Genomic DNA, 14,110 nt, shown 5'->3' with positions numbered 1-14,110 from the left:
CAAGCGGTGCATGCAATCAGTATGATTTACCCCTGTCGAGGTCACCTTGACGGCTGGGTGGTTGGTCAGGTTTCTCCATGATAGTCACTGACCGCTCCCTTCCTCACATACTGTGCGTGACCTTCCCCCCTCCACCACCACTGAGTGTTGATATGAAAGAAATGTGTTTGACCTTTTCAGTGTAAAAAGTTTTGTTTACCTTAAAGAGAGTCACTAACGACGCACACGGGGCTGGAGAGGACTTAGGAAATGCCCACCCCTGCAGGAGGGCGAATGCGGCTCTGCGCTGCACCGGGCGCTGCAGGGGGTTAGGGGCGACAGAGGGACCTCCGGAGCCGGAGACGTCCTGGAGCAGCCGGAAGGGCGCTGCTGCTCGCGGTCCCGCCCTGCCCAAACCTCATCTCGGGGCGGGGCCGCGCTCAGGCCTCGCCCCTTCCCTGCCCTTCCCCCGGCGCCTGGGGCAACCGCGCCCGCGGAGTTTTCTGCCCGGCAGGCTCCTCCTCCCGCCCCGCCCTGAAGGCTGCGGCGCCCGCGACTCCCCAGTGCCCCGAGTGCCCCGCGAGCGGGAGTGGGACACAGCCCCAGGCAGAACCCAGGCACCGCGTCCGGGACGCCCGCGGAGAGAGCCACTCCCGCCCAAGTCCCATTTCGCCCCTCGCGTCCCGAGTCCCCGTGGCCAGGTGAGTGAGGGTCCCGGGCCGGCCGGGGGCCTGGGACCAGGCGGCGGCAGTGCACCGCGGCACCGCAGGTGAGGCCCGGGGCTGCCCCGCGCCCAGCCCAGCGCGGCCCTGCTGCTTCCTGGTTGCATTACAGGCGTGGGGGTGGGGGACAGAGGAGGCGTCGGCGGGTCCCGGGCTGGCCGTGTCGGCTTGGCAGCCCCCTCAATAAGCCTCGGCGTCGGGGGCTGCCCCCTCCTGTGCGGTCGGGGTGCACTCGCCGGCGCCCCCGGGCTCAGGGGTCAGGGTCTCAGTCTGGGCTTGGGTAAGGCCGGGGGCCATGACCCTGGGCGCAGGAGGCAACGGGTGGCTGGAGGGATGCTGGAGGCCGAGCCCCGCAGCCCCGCGGGGCCCTCCAGGGTGCGCGCGCTCTTTCAGGCAAGGCTGGGGGAGAGCAAGCAGACAAGGCTATCTTCAGGAACTTTCCTCCGTAACTGGGAGCACGCACATTCATGGGAGCTGCTACCATTGCAGTTTATTTGTAAGGAACTCTCCCCAATGTTTGAAAGAATGCGGGAGCCATCCCCGATGTTGTGCCTCCCTTCGCCCCTTCCCCAACTTTGACCCCAGTTTCAGGAAGGGATTCCTGGACTTGTATCTCCCCATGGGTGCAGGCCAGGCCATTAAGACTTAGAAAGGTAAAACGATCTGTTGGTTTAAAGGAGACACGCGAAATTTGTCACCTAGAGACTTTGGAGGGGAAAAGTTAAGCCAGCCAGTGCTAGCCCAAGCTGGAAACAGTCGGCCCGGGGCATTTCTGTCTCTGCCCTCCAATCAGTGACCTCTCTGTAGAGATTGGCCGTTTGTGGTGTTTCTCCCATCTGTTCTCTGCCTTAGGCATGGAGTGGAGCTGTGACGCCGAGCCCCTGCCCTGCCCACGCAACAGGGACTAAAGGTTTGCAGGGCATGCTCACCCTTCACTGGCTCTCTCATTGCTTTCCTCATTCCTTTTATGCGGCAGTCAACTGTTGGGGATTCCAGGAGGATTAACAGGCCCCCTTTCCTAAACGCATTCTTTGTGCTGCAAGGTGTTCCCTGACAAGAGAGGCCAGGTGAGGTGCCAGGGCAGTTTGTTGCCCTGGCATTGGGTGCCCACTACTTCAGGCTCCTGCATACTTTGCTATCTTGTCTCCAACTATTGTCTGTGCTTTGGTTTCCTCATCTGTAAAATGGGGGTAATACTAATCCCTGCCTCACAGGTTTGTTGTGAGATTCAGTGCATTCATTCATTTAATAACCATACAGCGCTCAGGTACGGACCAGTCAGAACAGGTGGTGACTGCTGCACCACACTTATGTGTCCCAGATGGGTGTCACCCAGATTAGCCATAAAGTGTGTGAGGCAGGCCTGGGTCATAAATAATCAGGTGTAAGGGTCAATAAATAGTAGCAGTGGAAGGTTCAGCTAAAGTTGAAATGCGCTTCTCCTGAACCATCTTTCTGGCTTAGCTCATGCTAAGCTCATGCTCTCTGTCTTCCTGGAATGCCCTCCCTCCCCGTCTGGCCCAGGATTCTCCACCCTCCTGGGAGCCATCCTGGTGCCTGCTGCCCAGCAGGAGGGATGGGATATGCTCTGAGCTCACTCAGCCCCTCCAGCACTGACTCAGTTCTCATCTCTCACCTTGTGCGTAGTGTTTGTGTGGCCATGTGGCTTATCTCTGCCCTGTCTTCTGACTCTGGAGGGTGGAGGCTGTTTCTGACTTACCTCTTGGTGGTAGCACTCAGGATGGGCCTTGCCTAATGTAGGTGCTCAGAAAATTAGTTGTCGTTAGTTGAACAACAGAGGCAGCACAGGGAAGTAGTTTTCCTGTGGTTAAAGTATAGGACCTTGAAGGCTGGATTTGGATAGGCAGAGAAATGTGGGGAGGGTGAGATGGAGATGAATTGGGACTAAGAGGTGGGAGTGGAAGCCCCATCTGATGCCTTTATGCATGATATTATAGAAAGGGCTCACCCTGGGTGGACGTATCTAGAAGGCCAGGATCGATTAGTGATGCCTAGTTCACATGATTGGGGAGGTGATGTGTGACTTGGGATGACAGGAGTGGGAGTTGAGACAGAATAGGTTAGTGTGGGTTCTTCTTGGGAACTGTAGAATAGAGAAAAGAAACTGGTGTGGGCAGGAGGTGAATGTGGAACCAAAATGCATGCTGAATGCTGGAACATCAGAGGTTCCAGGACCTTTCTGGTGCACCCCCTCCTTCCTCCTGGATTCACTCCTCTTCTTCCTCTTTTTTTAATTTTTATTTTTTGTTGAGACAGATCTCATTCTGTCGCCCAGGCTGGAGTGCAGTGGTACAGTCTTGGCTCACTGCAACCTCTGCTCCCTGGGTTTAAATGATTCTCCTCCCTCGGCCTCCTGAGTAGCTGGGATTACAGGCATGCGCCACCATGCCCGGCTAATTTTTGTATTTTTAGTAGAGACGGGGCTTCACCATGTTGGCCAGGCTGGTCTTGAACTCCTGACCTCAGATGATCTGCCCGCCTTAGCCTTCCAAAGTGCTGGGATTACAGGAGTGAGTCACCGTGCCCGGCCTCCTCTCTCTTCTTTGCCACCGTCTTCCCCCATAAGCCTGAAGCAGTTCCTGGCACTTGGTCCCATGGGGAAGCGTGTGTGCAAGGGTGTGCTTCACCAGCACTGCCAAGGAAACAGACTTTTCACTTTCTGTGGATTTTTCTCTGCAGCACTCTCTGATCCCATGACCCCCAGAATAGTGGGAATTCTGAGTGATACCTAGATAGGAAAGCTGTTAGGATGAATGAAGAAACTGAGGTTTTCTTGGTGGGCATTTGTGCTTTTAAAGGGAATTGTTGCAATTCAGTGGAACTCTCTGATAACCGCTGAAACTGTTACACATTAGGCCTACTGATCCTGTCTCTTATAACCCATGAAATAAAGACCTGATAGTCACATAGTTGTTTGTTATTTGGGAGGATCCTAAAAGTACAGCCTGAACAGTGACCCAGACCACAGTTGGCCTTGCCCATGCTGAAGTGAGGAAGGAATGGGTGGGGGCAACCAAGAAATTGGGGGACAGAGTTCTCTGTGCTGGGTATCCTGGGACAAGCCACCCAGCCACACTGAGCCCCCCACACACAGAACAGTTCTGGATAATAAAATGCCTGCCTGGAATGGAGAATCAGATGAGAAGATGTTTGCAAAGGGGTTTGAGATCAGTTAGGGGGTAGTGATGACAATGTTGATATCGTGGGTGTGTGACTGCCAGGAGTTGTGAAGCAGCGGGTGGAGCATGCCGTGGTCAAAGCCTGGTTCTGAGATCTCTAGTTTTCCAGGGGCTTAGGCTCCGCCTTAGCAGAAAAGAAGGAAAGGAAATTGAGAGGGAAGTCAGATGTCCCCTGCCCCTCACACCTGGGGGTGGCTGACTTGGAGGACTTGAGATGGGGGGAAATCTGAGTGAGGGCAGAGAGGAGAAATGTGGAGGCTACCCACGGGGAGGCTGGAGAGCATATGGCACATCCAGCCTGGGGAGTGGCACCGCTGGGGGAAAGGGTGCATGTGTCAGTGGGGAAGGAGTGGTGATAGCAGATGTGAGCTTGCTGTGTCCACTAAAAAGGTCACGGCTATTTTTAGGAAGTAGGTGACAAGGCATGTTCCGGTAGAACGGCTCATTACTGAGAACCCACTGTTGGCCTCACCCTGCGTGCTGTGCTTAAAAGAAGAGACCGCCCCCACTCACCCTAGAGTCATCCCCCTGGTGTCCCTGAGACATGGGACACTGGATGAGGACCAGGTTTGGAGGATGAAGAAGATCATGTATTTGGTTTTAGACATACTATGTTTGAGGTATCTTTGAGATACCAAATAAGCTGGTGGGTCTGGGGCTCAGGAGGAGTCTTGGCTAGACAGACATTTGTCTAGGTTGTGTTTGTGTTTGAAGTCATGGGCACAGCGAGATGGAAGAACTCACCTTGAACAGCTGAGTAAAGGAAGATGAGCCTATAAAGGACCCAGAAAAAGAGCTGCCTGAGAGGGGCCCAGAAAGCCAGCACAGAGTTGTATCCCAGGAGCCAGGGTGAGTCTGCTTCGTGGGATGGAGTAGTCAGCTTGGCATCGCGGCTGTGGTGAGTGACATGGAGAAGATGCAGCTGCCTTCACTGCTTTGGTGGGATGATGGGAGCAGAAGCGAGGTTGGAATGAATGGGTGAGGAGTAGCAGGACATGAGGATCTGATGATAGTAAGTTTAGACAGGCTCTGAAATGGTGGCTTTGAAGGCGAGGAGGACGTGTTTGACCCTGTTGCCTCGATTTACCCTCCTGCTCCCTTTCCAATCCCAGAAGGGAACATGTGGATGGCCTGCCACCGACATCCCTCCCCATGGCGCTCCGTGCTCAGGCAGACCTAGGTGCCTGCAAGGGTTTGCTCCTTTCACAAAATGAATTCATTTTCATGAATGAGTGAATGAGTGAATGAAGCATGTTGCCCAGGCGGGTCTCAAAGCCCTGGCCTCAAGCAGTCCCCCCACCCCGCCTCAGCCTCCCAAAGTGCTGGGATTACAGGAGCCACTGCACCTGGCTGGTATTAAATTTTCTTTGTGGCCAACTGCATGATAAATATTAACATGTTTCATGGGCGTGAAAAGAGAAAATAGGTACTCTGCGGGACACTGACTTTAGATAGATCTCTTAACTTCAGTTGCCCTTATATCCCTGCTTGCCTGGCTGTCAGATTCTGAGAGGTATAACAAAAACTCTCACTGTAGTTTTTTAAAGTCCAGCTCTATTTATATTTGTGGGAGTTCTAGCCTTTGAATTTGGCTTTCATATTTCGTGTATACAGGCTTATCAAGCTGATCTTCCTACCTTGTGTCATTTGCTGGTTATTTAATGCCTTTGGTCTTTGGCCTTAAATTCCATATTGTCTGTGTTTTAGGAGAATACGTGGCCAAGGATCTGGAAGAATCTCTTTTCTTTATAGTCTTAAAATTAATAAATAAGTGCATTTTATAAGATAATAAGTGAAAGGCTCAGAAATTTTAACGCAGGCATCAGAGGACATTCAAGCCATGCCCCTTTAGTTTCTGTTCAGCCTCACACGGAGCAGTTAGTAATCAGGTCTCACTGATGATCATGAGCTCCCTGTCCTTGGCTGTCCTGATGGTCCCCATGATAGCCAGATTTTTAGGAGGGGTGGATAAAGTGAGATTTGCTTGCAAACTCCTGGGACGTTGCCTGGGAGCCTCTTCTCTTACTTTGCAATTCTTGCCCACTTCCTGTAGGTCCAAGGAGCGGACTGCTGTGCCTCTCATTTACGCATTTCCTTCCTCATTCGAGGCAGCAAAATGAGCTTTTGACAGAGTAGCCAGTACAAACACTTCCCAGGGCCAGAGGTCAGAAAGACGTGGGCCCCAAGTTGTAAGCTCGTCTCTGTGCTTGTGTTTTAAGCCACATAAACTTTCTCAGCGGGCTGGACTAGCCTACGCCTTGTTGTACCCTGAGATCCTAGTGAGTAGTTCTCCAAGTCCTGTGTTTACAGATAGAGGCAAATGCCAGAGAGAAATGGCTGGAAAACCCCTTGGCCTGCTAAGGCAGGATTATTGAAAAGTCTTCCACGTATGTACTTTTGAATTTTACATATTTTTTCATTTTTATTTATTTTGAGACCAGACTAAGTTTTGTATTTTTGGTAGAGATGGGGTTTTGCCCAGGCTGGTCTCAAACTCCTGGGCTCAAGTAATCTGCCCACCTCAGCTTCCCAAAGTGCTGGGATTACAGACATGAGCCACTGCACCTGGCCAACCACTGTGCCCAGCCTATTTTTAATATTAATATTTCCACCTCTGGTTTTTCTTTGCATTTATTTGGTATGTCTTTGCCCAACCGTTAGTTTTAAATATCTCTTTCTCACTTAAAAAAGTTTATCTAGGCTGGGCGCTGTGGCTCACGCCTGTAATCCCAGCACTTTGGGAGGCCAAGGTGGGCGGAATATGAGATCAGGAGATCAAGACCATCCTGGCTAACGCGGTGAAACCTCATCTCTACTAAAAATATAAAAAAATTAGCTGGGCGTGCTGGCGGGTGCCCGTAGTCGCAGCTACTTGGGAGGCTGAGGCAGGAGAATGGCATGAACCTGGGAGGTGGAGCTTGCAGTGAGCCGAGATTGCACCACTGCACTCCAGCCTGGACGACAGAGCGAGACTCGGTCTCAAAAAAAAAAAAAAAAGAAAGAAGTTTATCTTGAAAATGGAATCTTCATAAATAAAATTTGTTTCTCTTATAATCAGCACATGGTTGAGGGTGGATGGAGGTTGACAGAAGGCAGTGATAACAACAACAAACCTAATTGCGTGGTTTCTGTCTTTGGTAGAGGAATTCTGACTGTTCACATGCCAGATATACTTGATTTTATTCTTTACATCTTGCTTATTATTTATTATACTTGCATGTTATTCCTTTCCTGATTTTTGCTGTTTGGGTTAAGTTTCTCATCATCATCTTCCCCACGCCCCCTGTATTACGTTTCAGATTTGGCTGTGAATGAAGAGAGGATCCTCTCTCTCTCTCTCTCTCTCTCTCTCTCTCTCTGTCTCTCTCACTCTCTCACTCTTTCTTGAAAAATCAGAGTCGAAGTTAAGTGAGTGTTCCATGAGGTTGTCTAGGCACCAGGCTCCTTACGGACTGTTGTCCCTAGCATTCTTGAGGGCTGTGGTTTTCAAACTTGAGCATGTATAAGAACAATCTGGAAGGCTTGTTAAAGCATAGATTCTTGGACTGCACCCTGAATCATTCTGATTTGGGAGGTCTGTGATGTGACCTGAGCATTTTAATTGCTTACAGGCTCTCAGATTGTGTAATGCCGCCAGTCTCCGGGCCACATGTTGGGTAGCACCATTAGGTGCTTCCCTTACCTGCATGGCCCAAGACAGCTCACTTTCACATCCTCATGGCAGGCCCTCCTAGCTGCTAGGGGTCTGGGAAACAGTCCTTAGTTGGGGCTGCTGTGTGCCAGGCTATGGTGAGTGTTCTGTTACTAAAGCAATAGAGAACAGATGGTTGAGGAGGACAACCAGAAGTTTCTGGAACACCACCCACTGCTCTCCTGAATTTGAAACTACTACTGTGCTTATCAGTCTTGCTATTGGCTAAGCTTGTGTTCCTCAGGTTAGGAAGTGGGAATGGTTTCTCATGACAGTGGCAAGCCCGCAGGCAGTGCAAGCAAGGCAGCCTCTGTTCCTGTGGGCTGGTGCACAGACTGGCAAGCTGCTGTGGCTTTGCCGATGCCCCGAGAGTCATCTGCTGCTCCCAACCATCAGGTCTGGCATCCACATGCTCCATTGCTGCAGCCACTACCAGATCTTCCAGACCCCATGGGATCCAGGGGCCCCCTCCAAGACCCAGTGGGATAGGGGTTTTTTTTTTGTGCTACCTCCTCCCAACTTGCCTTCTTCAACCCCAAATGTGACACCTATGTGACTGTTTCTAGGAGAGTTTGAGGGCAGAGGCCCTTTGAACCCTCAACTGAGGTGGGGCTGATGTTCGGTCTCCATGGCTGGTAATATCCTTGAGAGATCAGAGCAGTGGTTGCCAACCCCCATTCTCTGTTGTCATAGGGAGGTGTTCTGGAGAGAAACAGGGTCATAAGGCTCCTGTGGAGTGGCTGATTCTTTTCTGTGTGGCTTGATTATATGGGACATTATTTGGGAGGCAGCAGTTACTTTCTTCTCTCTTTCCGCGGTTTAACTTTTGTAATTCTCAAGTCCATTCTCCAGCCTGAGAAGGTGGGATGGAGCTCAGAAATACGTTGAGTGGTGGGGGACCTGCCTGGTTCGTAATGCACTGGCCTGGAAATCCAGAGATGTGGTTCTAGTTATTGTCCTGCCCCCAGCCAGCTCTGAGACCTCAGCCAGAGTCCTTCTGCTCTCTGGGCCTCAGCTCCCACCTCAAATAAAATAAACTGGTTGAATGAAGTGATTCATGAAGGCCCCTTCCAGCTCCAATATTTTAGGATTCTTATGTAATCCAAATGCTAGTGCACTGGGGATTGACTTTATCTTGAAGAAGTGTCTTTCAGAACCTACTTGCTTAAGTTCAGCCCCTTGGTGAGGCTCCAGACGCTGCCGTTGCCACTCTCCCAGCCTGTCTTGCCTGGAGTTTCTTCAGGCTGAGCTGCCCCAGGTGCCAGCCCTCAGAGGGGAGGTCTGAGGCGCAGCCTGGCTAATGATTAACATAGGCTGCAGCTATTTTAGTTGCTGGTATGTGGGTGGGGAGTTGAATGCTTAACAGCACCTGTGTAGATTTTTTGTTTCATGCCTGGGAAAATACGGTCAGGATTGGTGGAGTGCTGCCCTGAGGCTAGCTGGCTGGCTTCGGTGACTTAATGGCACCTGTGACCAGCAAGGGCAGGACACTGGGGCTCTGGAATGCCCGTCCAGGGCCCCCACCCCCTTCTCAGTAGAGCTGGGGATGTTCATACACCCACTTACATCATTTAAGGTCCTGCCTTGGGGTGGGGGAGAGAGGGGAATGTCCTAGATGTGTCCTCCCTGCCCCCAGAATTCCTGGGGCCTATGTAATAGAGACACCAAATAGGTGCCACCCAGAGAGTGGAAGAAATGAGTCAGGGTCCACCGGGGTTCCTGCCAGTATTCAGTATGTGTCAGGGGCCTCACAGTGCAAGCCCTGTGGCAGGTGGTGGTGGGGGACAGGAAGAGAGGCCTGTCCTATAGCCTGTAGCACGGATGCTCTCATGGGGAGGCCTGGGAAAAGAGTGTCTGGCTCTGGCACTTGGGTGTGTGACCTTTGCATGTCAAGAGTCAGCTCAGCCTTGGTTCCCTTGCTTATAAAATGAGGATGATAATACCTATCCAATAGGGGCATTGTGGCAGTTAATGAGCTAATATATAGGGAGGTAATATGTGTATCTATCCTAGAAGTTAGAAAAAGGGAGCTTATTAGAACACTAGAGAAGATGGAAAACATTTTAGGACAAGTGCTGGGAGAGTTCCAGGAAGAGTGAGCATTGTGGCTGGGAGATCAGGGTGGGCTTCCTGAGAGAGATATGATATGGTTTGGCTGTGTCCCCACCCAAATCTCGAATTCCCACGTGTTGTGGAAGGGACTTGGTGGGAGGTAACTGAACCACCGGGGCAGGTCTTTCCCATGCTGTTCTCATGATACTGAATAAGTCTCACAAGATCTGATGCTTTTATAAAGGGGACTTTCCCTGCACAAGCTCTCTTCTTGTCTGCTGCCATATGAGATGTGCCTTTCACCTTCCACCATGATTGTGAGGCCTCCCCAGTCACGTGGAACTGAGTCCATTAAACCTCTTTCTTTTGTAAATTGCCCAGTCTCGGTTATATCTTATCAGCAGTGTGAAAATGAACTAATACAAGGTGGAACTTCATCTGGACTCAGGGAAGGCCAGGAGACAGGAGGTCAGACCAGCTAGAGGGACCACCTAAGCAGAGGTGTCCTGAAAAGGGAAAATGCTGAGCTGGACTGGGCTAAGGACATGCATTTTCTTTGCTTCTCTCCATCATGCATGTCCCTGAGGTACCTTCTGTTTTCTTGCTGTTCCTCAGTGGCCCAGTGTGAGTGACTCTTGGCTCCAGACTGCTTGACACAGCTTAGGATGCCAGCTGCAGAAGGGTCAGCCCATTCCCAAGTGAAGGTGTTCTCTCCTCCAGAGTGAGCTGCAGGTCCTTCAACTTCCTGCTGCATGTGGCTGACTGGGGAACTTGTCACCATCTGAAGAGCAGCCCTTGATAAGGGATATTTGGAAAGGTTTCCTGAGGCTTCTAGGCAGAGCAGGGGTGCTCAGCCATTTGGAGCTAGAATATACACTCTGTTAAGTCTCCCAGGCTTGAAGGGACTGAGCTTCCAGAGTGGTTTGTAACAGGCCCCGAGGACTGGCTGATGGGCATCAGGGCCTCTCCAGGAGAGGCCAGGGGATACCCTGCTGCCATCACGCTCTTCAGTCTTCTTCACTTCTCTTCCTCAGCCTGTGGTGAGAGAAGGGCCTGTGCTGGCCATTCATAAGGAGATGAGATGGCTCATCACAACTGGAAGGGCCCTGGTAAACCTCTACTCCTGTGATCACAAATGCAGATTCCTGCAAGGACAGCCCCCGCAGCTGAAGGAGAGAGGGAGGGAGGTGCGCAGTTGTTGCCAGCCCTAGCCGAGTGTCACCATGCAGAAATGTGGAACCCTTGTTGCCAGAGTTCCCGTTTTAATATTTTTGAAAGATTTAAGCCAGAGTCTCCCTTTTGCAGCCCTTTCCTCCCTCCAATGAAATAATGCTATTGAGCTCCAAAACCTTCAGGAGCCCCAGGTTCTGGGAGGCAGCATGCAGACCCCTGAGGCCCTGCAGGCGCACTCACTGAAAATAGGTGAGGTAGACGAGGCCGGGAGGGCTTAGGTTTGCCAAGGCCCCTCAGAGAGAGGCCAGTTTCTCAGAAGCCCCTATGCTCCACTCCCAGGGAACACATTTTCTGAATTCTTTGTCTTCCCCCGCACTCTTCCTGGGAGTGGCTCTTAAATATTGTAGTGTGTGTTTCCTGGAAGTGCGCTATTGTGTTTATCTCCCCATGTAGTTGGAAAGCATGATGCAGGCCAGGACTTTATTTTTTTCTTCCCTATCCAGGGGAGTCTAGCCCAGCCCCTGGTGCCTCCATAAACCCAGGTGGGATTGCTGTGAAGCTAATGAAAGGGAAGCTTCAGGCCCCTGGACTTGCAGCACCCTAGTGAGGGGCCGTGGGAGGGGCACTAGCAGTGAGTTCACAGAGTCCTATGATTTGTAACATTCGCAGAAAACTAAGATATTTTGTATTCTTTGTCCTGAAGAGGGCTGCTAACATTGTGTAAGCTTCAGGCCCCACAAAACCTGGACCTACTGCAGATGCTGGTACCAGTCTCACAGACTGGCTGCTAGTGTTTTATTTTAACTTTCCCCTAAAAAATATGTGCCTGTTTTTTCAGAAAGCAGTTGTAGAATGTAGTTCACCAGGCTGGTCAACATGGCGAAACCCCATCTCTACTAAAATTACAGAAATTAGCTGGGAGTGGTGGCGCATGCCTATAATCCCAGCTACTTGGGAGGCTTAGGCTGCAGTGAGCTGAGATTGTGCCACTGCACTCCAGCCTCGGTGACAGAGCAAGAGACTGCTTCAAAAAAATAAAAAAAGAAGAAGAATGTAGTAATACTCTCTTTTTTTTTTTTTGAGACAGAGTTTCCCTCTGTTGCCCAAGCTGGAGTGCAGTGGCACGATCTTGGCTCACTGCAGCCCCAGCCTCCCGAGTAGCTGGGAGTATAGGCATGCGTCTCCGCACCAGACTAATTTCTGTATTTTTAGTAGAGACGGGGTTTTGCCATGTTGGCCAGGCTGATCTCGAACTCCTGACCTCAAGTGATCTGCCCACCTTGGCCTCCCAAAGTGCTGGGATTACAGGTGTGAGCCACTGCGCCTGGCAGAAGTAATGTTCTCTTTCTAAAGTTAGATAATAAAGGATGCTTATTTTATTATGCTTTATAATTCATCTATATGTTGTATTTATTGCTATATTATAAACATATTTTATAATAAAAAATGAAGAAAGCCAAATATGTTGATCCAAAAGGCTTATAATGAAGCCAGCAGTCCCGACACATCCTTCCTCTTTCCCTCTTTCTCCAGAGTTAACCATTTTTAACTCTTTATTTTTAATGAATAGGCTTATATGACTGTTTCTTAATTTATCAGTTTTGAAATATGTTGACTTCCTGCTTGATAGATTAGGAACCAATATATACATCAATATTTAATGTCTGCATTATTGTGACCATAAATTGTATTGTTCGATGCTGTGCCAGTATTGTGCTGTGGTCACACATCAGGAGTACAATCCTTCCTGTCCCATTATTCCTCAAGTGGATGCTGTCCCTGCTTGGGGGCCTGATTTTCTGTGTATCTATTGTTCCAAACTGGCCTAGTTGCTCCCCAGGCCTGCTGCTCAGCTGTTGTCCAGGGACATCTTTTTACAGTCTTCTGTGTTAGATTTTCCTGTTCCTAGATCCTATATATTTTATTTTCTTTATTTTCCTTATGTATGTTCTCATTTTGCTGAAATCATTCAGAAGTTCCTAAGAAAAGTGCATGGAAGGTAGATTTTGTTTCATTTTGTTTTGTTTTGTTTTTGTTTTTGAAGCTTGTGTGCCTGCAAATATCTCTGTTCCTCCCTAATGGATAGAAATATCCATTCCAAATATCTCTATACAGTAGTGGTTAATTTAGCTGGCTATACAATTATAAACTGAAAATAATTTCCTTCCCAAACACTGAACACATTATTCTGTTATCTTCTAGTTTCCAGTGTGGCTGTTGAAGTCCAGTGTCCTTCCAGTTCCCCTAAAAAGGACCCTTGTTCTTTCTTTTCTAAAGTTTTAGTATCTTTCTTTTGCCTCTTGTGTTCTCAAATTTCACAATGATTGCTTTGCTGACCTTTTTGCTTTGTGGATATAATATTTTCTCTTCCGTCTCTGAGGATATTATTGATTATATTTTTGTCCTCTGTTTCTCACCATTGTCTGTTTCTTTGGTTCTCTTCCGTCTCTGAGGATATTATTGATTATATTTTCGTCCTCTGTTTCTCACCATTGTCTGTTTCTTTGGTTCTCTTCCGTCTCTGAGGATATTATTGATTATATTTTTGTCCTCTGTTTCTCACCATTGTCTGTTTCTTTGGTTCTCTTCCGTCTCTGAGGATATTATTGATTATATTTTTGTCCTCTGCTTCTCATCATTGTCTGTTTCTTTGATTCCTTTTCTTCTGTTTTGGTCTCTCCCTTTCTTGGTATAGACTTTCTCAGATGTCCTGTGACCCTTTGCTGTCTGTATGAAGAGGGAGACCATAAAAATCTGATTAAAGTACATAGGTGAAATGTACAGGAGGGGCAGGATTTTATCACATCTCTTCCTCCTTCAGTGTGTTTCCTGGAAGGCAGTCATTCCCCAATATTGCAAAATTAATCTCTCCTCAGCCCTGGTCTTCCCACTGTACCTGCTGTTGCCTCGGGCAGGAAGCAGCAACCCAGGCTTGAACTCCCATGGGCTGCCCGCCTGATGGAACAAAAAGAATCATCCTAAAGAACTGGGCCTGAGTCTGCCAGCGGCTCTGAGGACAGGAAGCCTCTCCACCCACCCACCCTGCACTGGGAACGACGAGCTCTAGCCTGGGAGTGGGGATTGGGCATCAGCCCTCTTAGGCTCCTGCTGTATCACCTTCGCATGCCACATCCCTCTCTCTGGTTGTCAGTTTTCCCGTTTGTGAAATGGGGTGAGGTGGGGTTGGTGGGAATGAACTGAGTCGTCTCTGAGGTGCTGAACTGGCTTCTGGCATCCCGGTTGTGAGGTCTTGGCCGATGGGGTGTGATGGCCCTGCCTGTGCAAATCCGACT

The 14,110-nt window shown here is 49.8% G+C and overlaps 1 protein-coding gene across 3 annotated transcripts in view; it reads left to right on the top strand.

Annotated features, from left to right (window-relative positions):
• The first annotated feature begins 505 nt into the window (after positions 1 to 505).
• LOC105465944 (annexin A11) overlaps positions 506 to 14,110 on the top strand; it is a 46,838-nt gene continuing 33,233 nt past the window's right edge. Inside the window, exon 1 of one of the 3 annotated variants that reach the window (XM_011714605.3) lies at positions 506 to 680. The gene's annotated coding sequence lies outside the window, so the exon portion shown is untranslated. Of the gene's footprint in view, positions 681 to 4,356; positions 4,751 to 4,778; positions 4,800 to 14,110 lie in introns of those variants that run through there. The other 2 variants (XM_071069805.1, XM_071069807.1) reach the window with 2 other exon arrangements.

Source organism: Macaca nemestrina, chromosome 9 (genome assembly GCF_043159975.1).
Source record: "Macaca nemestrina isolate mMacNem1 chromosome 9, mMacNem.hap1, whole genome shotgun sequence".
Lineage (NCBI taxonomy): Eukaryota > Metazoa > Chordata > Mammalia > Primates > Cercopithecidae > Macaca > Macaca nemestrina.
Note: the sequence above shows the minus strand (reverse complement) of the source record. Positions and strands in the feature narration are given on the sequence as shown.